The sequence below is a fragment of the Mytilus trossulus genome, chromosome 1 (assembly GCF_036588685.1).
Source record: "Mytilus trossulus isolate FHL-02 chromosome 1, PNRI_Mtr1.1.1.hap1, whole genome shotgun sequence".
Classification (NCBI taxonomy): domain Eukaryota; kingdom Metazoa; phylum Mollusca; class Bivalvia; order Mytilida; family Mytilidae; genus Mytilus; species Mytilus trossulus.
This window is the reverse complement of record NC_086373.1, coordinates 106,379,187-106,396,471: the sequence shown is the minus strand read 5'-3', so window position 1 is coordinate 106,396,471 and position 17,285 is coordinate 106,379,187. Positions and strand designations below refer to the sequence as shown.

Sequence of the window (17,285 nt, the reverse complement as noted above, 5' to 3'; positions counted from 1 at the left end):
TCTCAATTTGTCTTATTTATCTGTTCAATGGGTTCAACACACACTAAACATGTCTCAATTTGTCCTATATATCTGTTCAATGGGTTCAACACACACTAAACATGTCTCAATTTGTCTTATTTATCTGTTCAATGGGTTCAACACACACTAAACATGTCTCAATTTGTCTTAATTATCTGTTCAATGGGTTCAACACACACTAAACATGTCTCAATTTGTATTATATATCTGTTCAATATTTTAAAACACTCACCATTAAATTGTCCAAAATACTAAAAAAATAATGTGCCAAATTTTCACTTAATTACTTGCCCATTAGTCCCAAAATCATTAAACTTGTAATAATAGAAATTAATTTGTTAAACTTCACTAATAAGATGTTAAACTGACAGCTAATTGCGTATTCAAATTGAAACAGAAGTCATGTTTTTCAGATGTCCTTAACTTAGTGAACTCTTGGATACATAAATAAATTTGCAAAATTATCACTAATTACGTTACTTGATAACCATTTGATCCAGGATAGAACTAAGCACAATAGACCTCAATTTTCCTTTCTTGAAATCCTCATTTAAGACTTCAATCATCTTCACATAGTAATAACTGACAGTTGCTGGCAATCAATGGTAGATCTATGTGTAAGCACAACAAATTATCAAGTTCAAATCTTTTTAATTGGGATACTTTTGGCTTAATTTCAACACTAAAAATTCCATAAAAACCTTATGATAATTCAATACACAAAAAAATAATAAAGAAAGACATTTGATTGATTGATTGTTGCTTATTGCCACTTTAAGTACTATTGACTGTATGTAGAGGCCAGTTTCTATTAATGAAGGGAGCTGGAGTGCCCAGAAAGTCTCCAACCATCTACATATAACAAAACTCACGGCCATTCCAGACAATTATAGCAAAACTGGCCATTCTAGACAATTCTGGAGGCCATTACCTAATCAAATGAAAACTGTCAAATGTTCCATGGCAAATATTAAATTCAATCATTGACAAGAATGTATAGAAGACTTTAGAAAGTAAATTTTCTGAAAGTTTTTTACTATTCCTCAGGTTATGCCATCTAAAGATATCTGATGATAGACTCAGGTATTTTAGAGGTTATCTAACCTAACAGTGTATACTATATCATTTAATCTAATGGTTATAAAATATTTGTGAATGATATAATGTTTGCTGAATAGTTTAAATCAGCAAATTCAAACAAAAAGCAAAAAAACATAGGTTATCTCAAGCAAAAATATAACTTACTAGTGTTGAGATCAGAGTAAATCCTGAGATATAATGACTTGAACAAATGTTATTGTTTGTTTAATGACTTCTACAACTGTTACTTATCTTCCAATATTTATTATAAATGAGTTTGAATGAATTTCAAAGTATTGTTTTTTTTCTTCAATAATACGACTGTTTTCTCATTTCATCTTTGAAATGGATGAACGTCCAATCAATACCTGTTCTCTTATCACCTAATCATGTTTGGTGTTTTTCAAAAAATAACATTTGATCAGAGAGATAAAATAATTCAATTAAATCTTATCTGCCTTGCTAAACAACCTGTTCAAAGCAACTGATCAATAATATTATCCTGTTTTATTAATATCTTAAATAATTAATAGTACATAAAAAAGGGTAAATGAAATTATTATAAATATTCATAAACTGAATAATCATAAATATTCATTATTGTCAAGGGAAATAAACCATGTAAAGGGAGGCATTTAATACCCACACTAAAAAACAGTTGCCTCTGCTTTACTGAAATTGCATTTTATGTTCAAAATATTTAAGATTAAAGTCTTACTACAAAACATTATCAATGATCAATGAAAATAAGGTTAAGGTCAGATGAAACCTGTTAGGCTAGAAAAACTGGTATGTGATTGATCACCAAAAACTAAAGCAACACTGTAGAATAGATTCCAATTTAGCATAGCAAAAACTGGGATGAATTTTTAGAAGCAAGATGATATCAAATTTCATAGGAATAGACTTCATAAATTCAAACTTTTGGTTTTGAAGGCTCATGTTCAAGAGATTTAATTCAGCAAAATACTAACAGCAAAGTGTACAGTAAATGCAGACATCTTTTATCAAATGCTTATGAGACAAATCTGCACCTGCAGAGACTGAATGACTTAAGAGTTAACAACTATACTTTCACTATGCAACTTTCAACAATGAGAAAGATCAAAACCACAGAGCAAGCAGAGCATTAATTGTTTGCATCATTCCACAATTATGTATCTTGTACTTGTATAAAAAGTGCACTACACATAATTTTCTGGATTTGCAGTACATGAGGTGATAATATGATAATTGGTGATTACAATCATAGAATGTAATACCATCAATGTCATATGGTTTCTCTATCAGAAGAAACAATGAGATCAAACCAAAAAGGATTCTTGATATCATAAAAAAAGTATAAGATATATGGTTAATATTGAATTGTCCCTAAAGGATATGCTGAAGAGTGATAAACTGAGTCCTAAGGGATGTCCCATTGAAGATTTGATATGTTGTCAATGATATAAGGGGTCAGAGATATGTTACATAGAGCTTTATTGTATGATCTTGTCAGGCTGCTAAATATGTTCATGATTGGAAAAAAGATGAACGGTATAAAATTTCAATCCTAATGCCACGATTCTTGAAGTAGATCATGAATACTTCTGATCTCTGAAGTTCTAAAATTTACAGCATGAGACAGTTTTCTACAAATATTTAACTCCTTCCCTTGGTTTAAAGGAGCTTTAAATAATACAACAGAGTAAGAAGCCTAAACTATCATACATTAAAGACCATAATATAAACTTAGTACAAATTGAGAATTGACCATATCCAAAATTTAAATAAATGTTATGATAATAATAAAATAAAATAATTCAATAATATTTTTGTTTGATTTTCCTAGATTTAAAAGAAGAATTTTCAAGTTATACTTTTGTTTCTTGGGAATAATGTAAAAGTCTACGTGAAAAAAACATGATTTTAGAAACAAACAAAATAAACTGTGTTTTCCAATGACATCAAAATGTTTTGATATTTGATCATGATTAATATATTAGATTTAAAAGATGTCTTCGTCTGGGGTTATTTTTGTTTTACTTTGACATTCTAGAGATGAAGGAAATGGGAAGCTATAAACATCAGTAGAATATGGCTTAGATATTGATCTAATAAAGAACATAATTTGTCAACCTTGTTGATTACAGGATCTTGATTAGAAACGTGATCGACAGCATACTAACACTTTTCTATCCTTCGATAATGATGACAATTATCCTTACAAAGTCACAACAATAGATCACTTGTCTATTTCAAATTACAAATTAGTTCTATGAAAATTAAACATTAATTTGTTTTTGGTACAATATTTAAAGATGATACAAGCAGCAGAAGATAACAAGTTGACAATCAAAAACTTATGGTTGTAGAAAAAGAACATGGCCATTAAAAGAGCTACACTCAGCAACTGTGATTTCATCCTAAAAACACTTTGCAGAAAATTTATCAAAAAGTAAGATGAATTGTAAGATTGAAATGCTTGACTTTAAAGAAAACTTTTATATCTGAACTTAGACACACATATTACTTCAATATAATTGTTCTTATATGGAAGTGAATTTTATGGAAGTTAATTTCAGTAAAAGGACCATGGCTTGCAGTTTCCAAACACACATAATTAATTATAAACAAAAAATATAATTATACATAAGATAATTATAAATAACTGATACGCATAAGAAAATTATCTAAAGTACAGAAAAATATATATGCAGCTCACCTTTCACATAATGCTTACTATGCAAAACTTTTATGAAACCTCCAGAATTACAACTCTAGTAACATGATAATCAACTAACACAAAGGTTCTGAACGTAAAGTTAAAATATCATCAATTTAAATATTAAAATGTCGGGGATCAATAGTGTTATTTAAAGTGTAAAGAGGGCCTCTTTTATTGTACACATTTTAAGTGTTGATGCGGAAAACCTTTTGTGTCAACAGATGCTAATATTAGCTTTTTACAACTTATAACCTACTTTATTAGTTCACTTGTTGTAACAAACGTTATGAAAAAGGATATTAAATTTTTTTCTTTGTCAATTATATCATTGAACCAAAGAATAGATGTGTGAAGTATTTTACCATGAATGAAATGAGAGATAGAAGAAAGAATAAAAAAAATACCAAGGTACAAAGAATGCAGAGATAATGAGTACACCCTTGATAGGTCAAAGTTTCTTAAATCACCTTAAATATTTCTACAGATGCTGTAGTAGCATGAAGATACTCTAATAATCTGTATGTAGTCATTAGCATGTCAAAAAATAATAATAAGATATCTTCAAGTTCACTGCAATGTGAGTAAGGGCAAACTCTAAGAGTGGCTGCGTGGCAGATCTAGAACTTTTCCTAAGGGGGGCCTGCTGACTGACATAAGGGGGGCCCACTCCTGAGTCATGCTTCAATGATTCCCTATATAATCAACCAAATTTTCACACGAAAGGGGGCCCAGGCCCCTCAGGGCTCCCCTGGATCCGCCTATAAGTGGTAATTTATGAGAAACAAACAAATATTTATGGAAGTTATTGAATTAGAAAAGTTTTAATTTCTGCTTCCTTTAAAATGTTCCTACAGTTGTCATTCTTCACAGAAAATCTTCATGTGAAGTTTTTCATGATTAATACCTGCACTTAATACAGCTGAGAAAATATGTAACAGTCTATAAATATCTTGTAGTTGAAGTGTCCTAATATAAAGAAAACAACTGAGAATCTTGGGTCACCATTCATTTGTAAATAGGTAAACTTTTCACAGGTGGGAAAACAATATGAAAAAAATATTTATTTATAACCAGGAAATTTTTGGAATTTGAAAATTTCTTTGATGTTATTTTTAATTTGGTTGTGAAAACAACATCACAGTAGTAGATAATGCACACAATTCAGTTTTATTTCATAAAAAAATAATGGATTACCAATAAATTACTAAAAAAACAAAATCTTAACAACAAAACACATGGTAACTACATTTTCTGGATGATTGTTGCCAGGACAAGACAAGCACTATAATATGTTATCAAAGATTACCATGTAGTACACGAATTTGACTTCTGATAATCTTACTGGGGTATAGTTCTTACTCTAATAAAGTTACATGATAAACTCAAGAAAAATTACTTCTCACCTCATTAAGCTGGCAGGCAGCTATCATAATACTCAATACTTTCCCTTAAAATAAACAGAACCTATCTATAAATCACTGTTTATGAGAATTCCAGATAGGTGTCATAAAAAGTTTTTACTGTTACATTTAATTTTCCTTATGTAACTGAGAATTAGAGTACCATATTTTATAGCTAAATTATACCAGTTAATGTTTTCCTCAAAACTGTAATGGCATAATACGGAATAGTGGTTTAATGTGGGTTTTTTGTGCTTAGAACTTCATGTTTATGAAATCAATAGAATACTTGGTGAATGGAGATTGAAGTCATTGAATGATGATTAATGCAAAAGTTGAAAAGGCTGTGATTTTTCTGTAATCAACAAGTTTAGCCATAGGCTGTTTTAAGACTTTGGTGGTTGACAACAGCAAATGAGTCGGTGCTGAGATAGTTCAGCATATTGGTTGCATGCCTTAAATGATAAGAAGCAAGACAGGTTTTTAGTGTTAAGACAATTGAGTTAAGTGGCATGATCTTTGAGGAATGGCTTCAAATGAAAATCCTTGGCGAGTCAAGTCAGAGAAAACTTTTTGTCAATCAACTTGATATACAATAAGCATTTAGGCAGTAACCAACATTCATAACATTGCTGAGATTACCTGTTACAAATTACAGTTCATTAAATTATGTAAATACCCTAATATTTGAGGAAGAAGCTCTATAAGACAAAGTTGACCTAGAAAGACAGTTTTTTCATATTCAATTCATGACCTTTATTTTTCTATTGTTATCATGAAATATATACAATTTTTGGTTTTCCATATTATTTGTAGTTGAAGGCAACTTATATATTACAATAAAGGTTAAGAATCATGTGTTGTGCATGCATAAATTCAGTTTTTTTTTCCCAATGATAAAAAATAAATGACTTTTTGTTATACATGTTTAAAAGAAATTTTTAGTGTGGTATGATTGCCAACGAACCAACTCTTCACAAGAGACCAAATGACACAGAAATTAACAACTATAGGTCACCATACGGCCTTCAACAATGAGCAAAGTCTTTACTGCATAGTCAGCTATAAAAGGTCCAGGAATGACTGAACAAGAAAAAACTAATGGTCTAATTTATGTACAAAATAATGAATGAAAATAAAAATATGTAACAAAGCAACAAACGACAACCAATGATGTTTTCATTCAAATGTTCTGTTATCAATTCATTGTATTACACAATACATATCAATCCATGAAGGAAATGTACCTCAAAGGACAACGGTTTTTTTAGTGGATAGAAAAGATGGCACTCTCCCAACACAGGCTCACAACTCCAACTGATATATGGCATCAAACCTAAACACCCCATGTCAAATGAACATTTCTCTTTTACATGAGTTTAATCCCTCCTGTTTAAAACCTGCACCTATATCCTAGTACAAAATGTATCAGTTATTGTGAACTGAATCAAAGTAAATTGTACTAACATTTAATTAGAAAACAGCAGACAATTTCAGAATTAAACAATCAAATTAAGCCATACTTTAGGAAACCATGGTTTAACTTAATTGAACAGCATGAAAAATTACATAATTATTAAGAAAACATGTCTGTTTAAAATTACTGTCTAAGTTGAAAACATTATTTCTTACAAATAACTTTCTTTAAAGAAAACATACCATAGACAAATTAAATATCAAGCTCAGAATGTTTTCAATAAAACCATGTTATGTCACTTCAAGACTTTAAGTAATACAATAAGTTTTGAGGAGTAGAAAATATAATAAAGTATCAGAGTGCCACAAGGTGATTCCTACCATATAGAAAATTCACTGTCACAAATATAATTTTCCTCAGATAAGTTAGTAGAGCTAGAGTATAAAACTGATATTTGCAAATGTAAAATCTGAGATTAACATCTGCAAATATTAAAATACATATTGCATTATGGTTATTTGTTTTCTGAGGTAATTGTAAAATCAGGATTTTGAATTATTTTTTAGATGGACAGAAAAATCCCATGTGATGAACCTAATAACAATTGGAAGGGGTAACCATATATTTTACTCCGCAAATCATATATGACATTCTCCAATTATTGTTTTAAAGGAACTGCATTAATAGAATGAGTGTTTCACATTACTGATATATGGCAAGTAAAATGGGTATATCTGCTCTACTAATTGGGATGGATTTCGTTAAATTTATTGCAGACATGCAACTTCAAATGTTACAAGTCTCATGTATCCTTGTTAAGATGATGGTGACATATAAGCTGTCAAACTACATGAAGTAACAAGAACTGTATCCTTGTTAAGATGATGGTGACATATAAGCTGTCAAACTACATGAAGTAACAAGAACTGTATCCTTGTTAAGATGATGGTGACATATAAGCTGTCAAACTACATGAAGTAACAAGAACACAACATCAATAATTATGAAATATACAGACAAAAGTGAAAACTATCCTGCACTGTCAATCAGTTGAGTAAATATACGATACATATCATGACAAATGGGTTAAAATAAGATATATGGCAGTAACATTTGAGAAGAAATAAATGAAGAACGTGTTCATTTTTGTGACACAGAAGCTCTGCTTATAAATATGTAAGTCTTCCCAAGAAAATTCTGGAAAATCTTTTGGTTTACAGTCCTAAGGGCATTTAATTAATGATAATTTCACAACTGCACATATAGAAATGATATTATGGACAATAACTGCAAGATTGAACAGCAATCAAGGAAAATCTAGAAGAAGTATGGAGTGCCATATGGGCCAAAAGTGAATATCTGTTGTAATCTGAGAAGTGCACTATGTTTCATTAGCCAAAAATTAAATGCACTTACCTGATTAAAACTGAGTGACAAATAGCTAGTTCTATTATTATAAACAGGGAATATTTACTGTGTTCTATAAATAAATCAAATCTATCAACATTTGACAATTAGAGATTAACCTGAGTTGTTGACAATTAGAGATTAACCTGTGTTGTTGACAATTAGAGATTAACCTGTGTTGTTGACAATTAGAGTTTAACCTGAGTTGTTGACAATTAAAGATTAACCTGAGTTGTTGACAATTAGAGATTAACCTGTGTTGTTGACAATAAGAGTTTAACCTGTGTTGTTGACAATTAAAGATTAACCTGAGTTGTTGACAATTAGAGATTAACCTGTGTTGTTGACAATAAGAGTTTAACCTGTGTTGTTGACAATTAAAGATTAACCTGAGTTGTTGACAATTAGAGATTAACCTGAGTTGTTGACAATTAGAGATTAACCTGAGTTGTTGACAATTAGAGATTAACCTGAGTTGTTGACAATAAGAGTTTAACCTGTGTTGTTGACAATTAGAGATTAACCTGTGTTGTTGACAATTAGAGATTAACCTGAGTTGTTGACAATTAGAGTTTAACCTGTGTTGTTGACAATTAGAGATTAACCTGAGTTGTTGACAATTAAAGATTAACCTGAGTTGTTGACAATTAGAGATTAACCTGAGTTGTTGACAATTAGAGATTAACCTGAGTTGTTGACAATTAGAGATTAACCTGTGTTGTTGACAATTAGAGATTAACCTGTGTTGTTGACAATTAGAGTTTAACCTGTGTTGTTGACAATTAGAGATTAACCTGTGTTGTTGACAATTAGAGTTTAACCTGAGTTGTTGACAATTAGAGATTAACCTGTGTTGTTGACAATTAGAGATTAACCTGAGTTGTTGACAATTAGAGATTAACCTGAGTTGTTGACAATTAGAGATTAACCTGTGTTGTTGACAATTAGAGATTAACCTGTGTTGTTGACAATTAGAGTTTAACCTGTGTTGTTGACAATTAGAGATTAACCTGTGTTGTTGACAATTAGAGTTTAACATGAGTTGTTGACAATTAGAGATTAACCTGTGTTGTTGACAATTAGAGATTAACCTGAGTTGTTGACAATTAGAGATTAACCTGTGTTGTTGACAATTAGAGATTAACCTGAGTTGTTGACAATTAGAGATTAACCTGAGTTGTTGACAATTAGAGATTAACCTGTGTTGTTGCTACCATTCAATGTCAAAGACCTTTGAAGGTCAGAAGCCATCAAACAAATCAAAGAAAGTCTGATGTTCCTAAAACAATCTGGCCAATATGGACATGGTCTTTCCTTCTACAAATTTGCCAATATGATTTCAATTAATGTTGTTTTAAGTCCCATTCACAAACTATAGCCATTATGGTCCATTATCTCTCTCGTTCTTTTTTAAGATGAGATCCTCAGTTATTTATTCTAACAACAGTCAAATGAATACTTTTTTTCCTGGGTACTGAGATATAAGACTATCACAATATAATCAATTAACCAATGAATTAATAAGAAATGGGGAACTTAGTGATTTTCCTAATAACTTCTGAAAAATAATAGCATGCTGTCACAAGGACTGTCCTATCTGGCTATAAGATGAAAACTTCTTAAAGTCATCAATGAAGACATTCCAAACAACAGTTAACCTTTACATTGATATAAAAAATAATAATATTAAAAAACTACTATTTTGTCTCTGTTACCCAGCCCAGTTCCATATAGTTGATTGCTGTGTAGCATCTTTACATTTGTTGTACCAGATGAGTAAAAAGAATCACATTTTCATTGAAAATAGCATGATATCAACAAACATACATGCTTTACTTTAAATCTTATTCTACTAACCTTACTTAAGGTGATTGCTCTAATTTCTTTACAGTTCTGACAAAACTGACAACATGTCACTAATTTATCACAGGGAGTGAAAATGTTCAAGGACATTAAAAGAATATTAAAGTAGTAGTACATTGCAAACACACTGTAGTATTGACCACTATATATTAAACAACCAATAATCAATGCTGGACATTTTACACCCAAATCCATATATAAGTGTTATATAATATTGTTGGTACTAAAAAGTTTCCTGTTACCACAGGTCAATCAATTTTAATTGTATATATCAGTTTGGTTACTGTAATCAATATTTCCAAGGTAAAACAGCTAGCTTAAACGAGTAGTACATGTAGCTACGATTTTCATTAAAAATGCTTTTTTAATCTATATGCCGGATTTTGTACAAAAAGTTTAATAAATATGATTAAAACAACTACTGGTTACTTTCCATTTATCATTTAGAAGCTTTTTAACGTTTAACACCTAAATTTATTTCTTGTCTATAGATAATAATTCGATGTTAACTTACTAACCTTTAACCTAACGTTTCAACAAAACATATTTTTCAAACCATTCTTCACAGTTGTAAGAATGTTTTATATAACTTTTGCATAATTTTTCATAATAATATATTTTAGCAAGTAAATCAAAAGAATGAATAGCAAAATTTTCAGCTTTAAGAGGTCACTTATTATGTTTAAATTTCCAATAAAATATTTGAGATGATAAAATATTCGAAATATCTTTGACATGTTCATTGACCTTCAGTATATGAGCCATTCTGTCAAACGGTGGTTCAATGGAACAAAACAGAAAGCCTCATTTCACACTAATGTACTAAAAATAACCCAAATACTCCTCAAGAAGTACAATTTTCATGAAAGTGAAAGTTCTACAGCCATAAGTCCATCAAAAGCTAATTAACCAGAATGAAAAGCAAAGTAAATCTTTTTAATCATCATTAAACGCTGATGTACAAATGTACAAACAAACATATCAATCCAATATCTGCAGGTGTAACAAAGAAATTATAATACAGATTGAAGGATTTAACTAAGTTGTTTCCGTGGCTGCCAGGGCATAAAAATGCCTCCAATGAAATCAGTAAATCAACTTAAGGACAACAATTGCAAACAATATGTTCATGTTTTTTTTTAAAGTAAAATAGTAAAAGCACACTCAAGGCTCACTGATCAGCAAATTTATGTTAGAAAAAAACTTCCATGATCTTCAAAAAATGACAAGAAACAACAAACAGCATAAGTCAAGTAAACATTTGAAATTTATTTCAACAAAAGTTCAACAAGAGTTTAGACTGTAATGTCCAACATACCTATCCAAGACATGAAAATTAATTCACATCAAATTAATACGGAAACTTAAATCTATCTTGTATAAATAAAATAAATCAACATTATTATTCTTTTAAATGAAGTGATAAGAAAATTGAATTCAAAGTAAATATTTTTACAAGGAGGATTAGACTTTTCAGTTGAGAAATACCTTCCTCCATAATAAAGCAAAATAATTTCTACAGTGAGTTGCACCTGACCAATTTCAATAACCTTAATGTTTGCATAGATATCTCTTGAAGTCTACATTATATGCTTAAAATGAAATAATCAGTCATTACTTGAAATAAGGAAAGATCTATAATTACATAAAATAATCAATTATTGTTTAAATCTTTTGACAAGAAAGCTTATTTCAAATATTATTTTAAAGAAAGACTTTGAGATAAAGAATTTAATCTCCTAAATAAATGTCTCAGAATATTCACATGACATTCATATTTACCTAGCCAAAATATGAAGAAACTCACCCCTCTACCCTTGTTGGCCATTTTAATGCTGTATACATTAACTTCTCTTCATTAGAGGCTGCAGTATCTAAGCTTTAAGATAGCTTGTGTTTTTAAGATAAGAAAACAACCTTATGATTTTAATCTATTGTGCGCTATTACTGTAAAATGGGAAACTTTTGTGAATGGTTTTACATTTGCTTATTTTGAGATGATGAGAATATATTGGCAAATAATAAGAGGATTAGAATGGGGGACAAGAAAAACACTTCAGCATGTTGGAACTAGAAAAATTGCAATATTCAAACTCTCAAAATAAATAAACCACTTTCAATTTTCATTCTATCTCAACAAAGTGAGATACTGTATAAAACCCTATAATCTGATATAGAAATTTTTACCCAGTAAATAAGAAAGAAGAAGAATAAAATTGGGATCTGTTCAAATTTTGAATCAACTATCTATCTACAATATGTAAAATAGTTACGTTAATGATACTGCATAGAGTTCTGTCATCAGGCTTTCAACTAATTTTGAAAAGGAGATTATTTTATGGAGAGAGAACCTATAATCAATAGGGTGGTAAAAAAAAGTTTTAAGAAATTCAATTGTGAAAAAATTCAATCTTTGAAATAAATACAGTGTTGCACTGACTATACATAGAATTTAAATGAAAGAGGTTCTCCCCACGATGATACATAATGTGACATTGATATTACTAAATATGTTTGTTTAATCAAGTCTTTATGAGATTTAAAATGGTGAGTTTACTGACCCAATGTATTAGATCTACCAAGGATGGATAAGACATGAAGCAATATGCCTAATGTTCTAAACATGATAAGATATACCTTGAACATTGAACAAACCTACAAAGAAATCCATTCTTCAAAATATTAAATATGAAATTGTTGGCAGTCATATTTCATTTTCATTCATTTTTATTAAATTTGGTCGTCAACAGATTGCTCTTTGTATATGTTAGATCGTATGTGTTAATTTTGGGAAACACTATCCTATTTATATACTTTGATATTTCTGGCAAGATTAAGATATTTTATTAGACATTTTCAACAGTAAAGAATAGTAACTTATAATTAAAAAGAGAGGAATCATAGTGAGAAATTATTCTTTCACATGTGCTGTAAAAAGTAAAAAAGCTGGAATAGAAGAAACTTTTTATCATGTCATATTTTGTACTCATAATACAAAACTGAACAAGAATGTGTCCACAGTACATGGATGCCCCACTCACACTATCATTTTCTATGTTTTAAGTGGACTGTGAAATTGGAATAAAATCTCTAATTTGGCATTAAAATTAGAATGATCTTATCAAAGGGAACATGTATACTAAGTTTCAAGTTGATTGGACTTCTTTATCAAAAACTACCTTGACCAAAAACTTTAACCTGAAATTTGCACTCATTTTCTATGTTCAGTGAACCATAAAATTGGGGTCAAAACTCTAATTTGGCATTAAAATTAGAAAGATCATATCATAGGGTACATGTGTACTAAGTTTCAAGTTGATTGGACTCAATTTCATCAAAAAATACCTTGATCAGAAACTTTAACCTGAAGTGGGACAGACGGACAGACGGACGGACGGACAGACAAACGAACAGACGCACAGACCAGAAAACATAATGCCCCTCTACTTTCGTAGGTGGGGCATAAAAACTATAATTTGGCATTAAAATTAGAAAGATCATATCATGGGGAACATGTGTACTAAGTTTCAAGTTGATTGGACTTCAACTTCTTCAAAAACTACCTTGACCAAAAACTTTAACCTGAAGCGAAGGGACACACAGACGGACGAACGATCCGAGGCACAGACCAGAAAACATAATGCCCCTCTACTATCGTAGGTGGGGCATAAACAAGAGGCTCTCAAGAGCCTGTATCGCTCACCTTAATTCTTTTGGTTAAATCTCTCATCAATGATTATTTTGACTTTTCAATTTATTTAAATGTTTTTTGGATCGTCCTATTTTCTTCAAAAGCCAAAAAAAATAATCATTTTCTCCTATGTTCTATTTTAGCCATAGGAGCTATGTTTCTTGACATACAAGGAAATAAAATATAAAATTTATACTAGATACTCTGAAACTCATTTAGCCTAAGTTTGGCTGAAATTGATACAGCAGTTTCAAAGGAGAAGATTTTTTAAAGTAAGTCAACATGATGAACAAATTGTGAAAAAAAGTCTTTAAAGGGCAATAACTCCTTAAGGGGTCAATTGACAATTTTGGTCAAATTGACTTATTTGTAGATCTTACTTTGCTAAACATTTTTGCAGTTTACAGTTTATTTCTATCTATAATTATATTCAAGATAATAACCAAAAACAGCAAAATTTCGTTAAAATTACCAATTCAGGGGCAGCAACCCAACAACGGGTTGTCTGATTCATCTGAAAATTTCAGGGCAGATAGATCTTGACCTGATAAACAATGATACCCCATGTCAGATTTGCTCTAAATGCTTTGGTTTTTGAGTTATAAGCCAAAAACTGCATTTGACCCCTATGTTCTATTTTTAGCAATGGCAACCATGTTTGTTGATAGATCACAACTTCGGATACAATTTACAAACAAGATACCCTAAGGAACATTCATTTAAAGTTTGGAAGTATTTGGCCCAGTAGTTTCAGAGGAGAAGATTTTTGTAAAAGATAACTAAGATTTACGAAAAATGGTTAAAAATTGACTATAAAGGGCAATAACTCCTAAAGGGGTCAACTGACCATTTCCGTCATGTTGACTTATTTGTAAATCTTACTTTGCTGAACATTATTCCTGTTTACAGTTTATCTCTATCTATAATAATATTCAAGATAATAACCAAAAACAGCAAAATTTCGTTAAAATTACCAATTTAGGGGCAGCAACCCAACAACAGGTTGTCTGATTCATCTGAAAATTTCAGGGCAGATAGATCTTGACCAGATAAACAATGATACCCCATGTCAGATTTGCTCTAAATGCTTTGGTTTTTGAGTTATAAGCCAAAAACTGCATTTGACCCCTATGTTCTATTTTTAGCAATGGCAACCATGTTTGTTGATAGATCACAACTTCGGATACAATTTACAAACAAGATACCCTAAGGAACATTCATTTAAAGTTTGGAAGTATTTGGCCCAGTAGTTTCAGAGGAGAAGATTTTTGTAAAAGATAACTAAGATTTACGAAAAATGGTTAAAAATTGACTATAAAGGGCAATAACTCCTAAAGGGGTCAACTGACCATTTCCGTCATGTTGACTTATTTGTAAATCTTACTTTGCTGAACATTATTCCTGTTTACAGTTTATCTCTATCTATAATAATATTCAAGATAATAACCGAAAACAGCAAAATTTCGTTAAAATTACCAATTCAGGGGCAGCAACCCAACAACGGGTTGTCTGATTCATCTGAAAATTTCAGGGCAGATAGATCTTCACCTGATAAACAATATTACCCCATGTCAGATTTGCTCTTAATGCTTTGGTTTTTGAGTTATAAGCCAAAAACTGCATTTGACCCCTATGTTCTATTTTTAGCAATGGCGACCATGTTTGTTGATAGATCAAAACTTCGGATACAATTTAAAAATAAGATACCCTAAGGAACATTCAGTTAAAATTTGAAAGTATTTGGCCCAGTAGTTTCAGAGGAGAAGATTCTTGAAATAGTTTACGACGACAGACGACGGACGACAGACGACAGACGACAGATGACAGACGACAGACAACGGACGACGACGGACGCCAAGTGATGGCATAAGCTCACTTGTCCCTTCAGGACAGGTGAGCTAAAAAGGGGAGGGGAAAAGATTAGCTGTTATACCGCTAAGTGAGTTTGATATTCATTTGATCTGACAAGAAAATTGCAACTAAAAGACAGACAAACAGACTAGTATGTGTTAGCCCACTTAAATTGTGGACAGGGACTTATCTCTTGTATTATGTATGAATACACTAATCCCTATTACTACAATTGGGCAGCAAAGTAATTTACGTCTTACCAATTTGAATACACAAAGTTTGTAAATTTTACTCTTCCAATTTCAATGCAATTTCAATGAAAGAAAGTATCATCAAGAATTAAAGATTTTAACAAAACTAGCACAAACCTTGTACAACCATAAGTCATCAGTTAGATTTGATTAGTCAAAACAATGGCCTAATTCTTCAGAAGTCTAACTACAATTTCTACTACAACTACTTACATATTAATATGCAATGCAATTAAAGTTAATTTTCTTAAGGACAAGGGTCAAGGTTAAATATATATATTACTGATAGAAACACTATCAAGTATTACACCATACTTTTTACTGAATTATGTAAGTATATAATTACACTGGTTCTTTAAAAAATATCTTCCTTACCCCTGTAAAGAATATCCACCATAAAACAACTAATTACTTATCGTACTTAAAAACCTTTTAAGCCACTCTGTGTAACAGACATATAACTTCCGTCAGTTCCTATAATATTAAATGGACTAAGATCTAAAACTTTGCCATATAAATACACAGTAGCTATTTTTAACTCAATACAATACATTATAGGCTAAGCATATCCAACAAGTTAAAAACTATTCAATCGTTATTGTTCATAGTCTACATTCAATTATGATAACTCTGTAATTATTCCTTCCTCAAGTTTATCAAATTAGCCAACTTGAATATCTGCTCCTATCAGTTTAGAAAAATCTCAATCAAGAGGGTAACACTTTTGATGTCTGTAAATATATTGGCAAACATTAATAGAGTATCACTAAGCTATCAATGGTTTATACTGACAAATGTATAGTACTTTTGTCAAAATTAATGCCCCAACATTTGTTGTACTGGCACATTATTTCTGTTTCAAAATAATGTCATAAATTGACAATAATAATTTTTGTTTACCAAATGATTAATTATATCCTACATTGAGCTACTTGCAATCATTTTAAACGTAAATATTTACTTTTGTACTATTTATAAACAACATAATTCTACTATAATTTCAGCATGAATCTATGCTCAAAAATACATAATAAAGATAGATTATTTATAATTAATGGTTTGAGTACTTTGTTTACAAATCATTTTAATAAATGATACTGCATGTCTTCCTAAGATTAAATTCACATGTCTTTACCCTTGACATTATATAGACTTATGATATAGAGTCATGAGTTATAATCTAAGAAAAATAATAAACCCTGGCTATTTACTAAAGATGATACAAATAGGTCAACATAATAGGTTACAGTGACCAAATTTACAACATTTACAAGAACATAGAATACAAGCTTCTAGTTGCTGTCACTGTAAAAATGTAAAAAATTTCCAATTCAGTCACTCTTTTATGAAGTTGATATTCAAGTGTCAAAAAATCTCCTGGTTCAATGAGAACCTAGAACTCAAAAACTGTTCAGCCGAGTGACCTCAATAATACTGAGAAGTAATACATTAGTGATTAGAACTTTTATGCAAATAATGAAGTTAAGGAATTTAGGAAGAATACTATTGAGTTTTCTATTTAATGAATTAAAAGTAGACCAGGAAGTTGTTTATGACAATGCAATAAAATAAGCTGGAAATTTACACTTATTGGAAT

The 17,285-nt window shown here is 30.4% G+C and overlaps 1 protein-coding gene across 17 annotated transcripts in view; it reads right to left on the bottom strand.

The window, feature by feature from the left end:
- Nucleotides 1-17,285, bottom strand: part of LOC134695971 (3',5'-cyclic-AMP phosphodiesterase 4C-like) — a 230,171-nt gene that overhangs the window by 48,702 nt on the left and 164,184 nt on the right. Inside the window, exon 1 of one of the 17 annotated variants that reach the window (XM_063557592.1) lies at nt 16,064-16,082. The exons of 14 other annotated variants lie outside the window; for them this stretch is intronic. The gene's annotated coding sequence lies outside the window, so the exon portion shown is untranslated. Of the gene's footprint in view, nt 1-3,805; nt 3,914-9,889; nt 9,908-16,063; nt 16,083-17,285 lie in introns of those variants that run through there. 2 more of the 17 variants (XM_063557608.1, XM_063557585.1) reach the window with 2 other exon arrangements.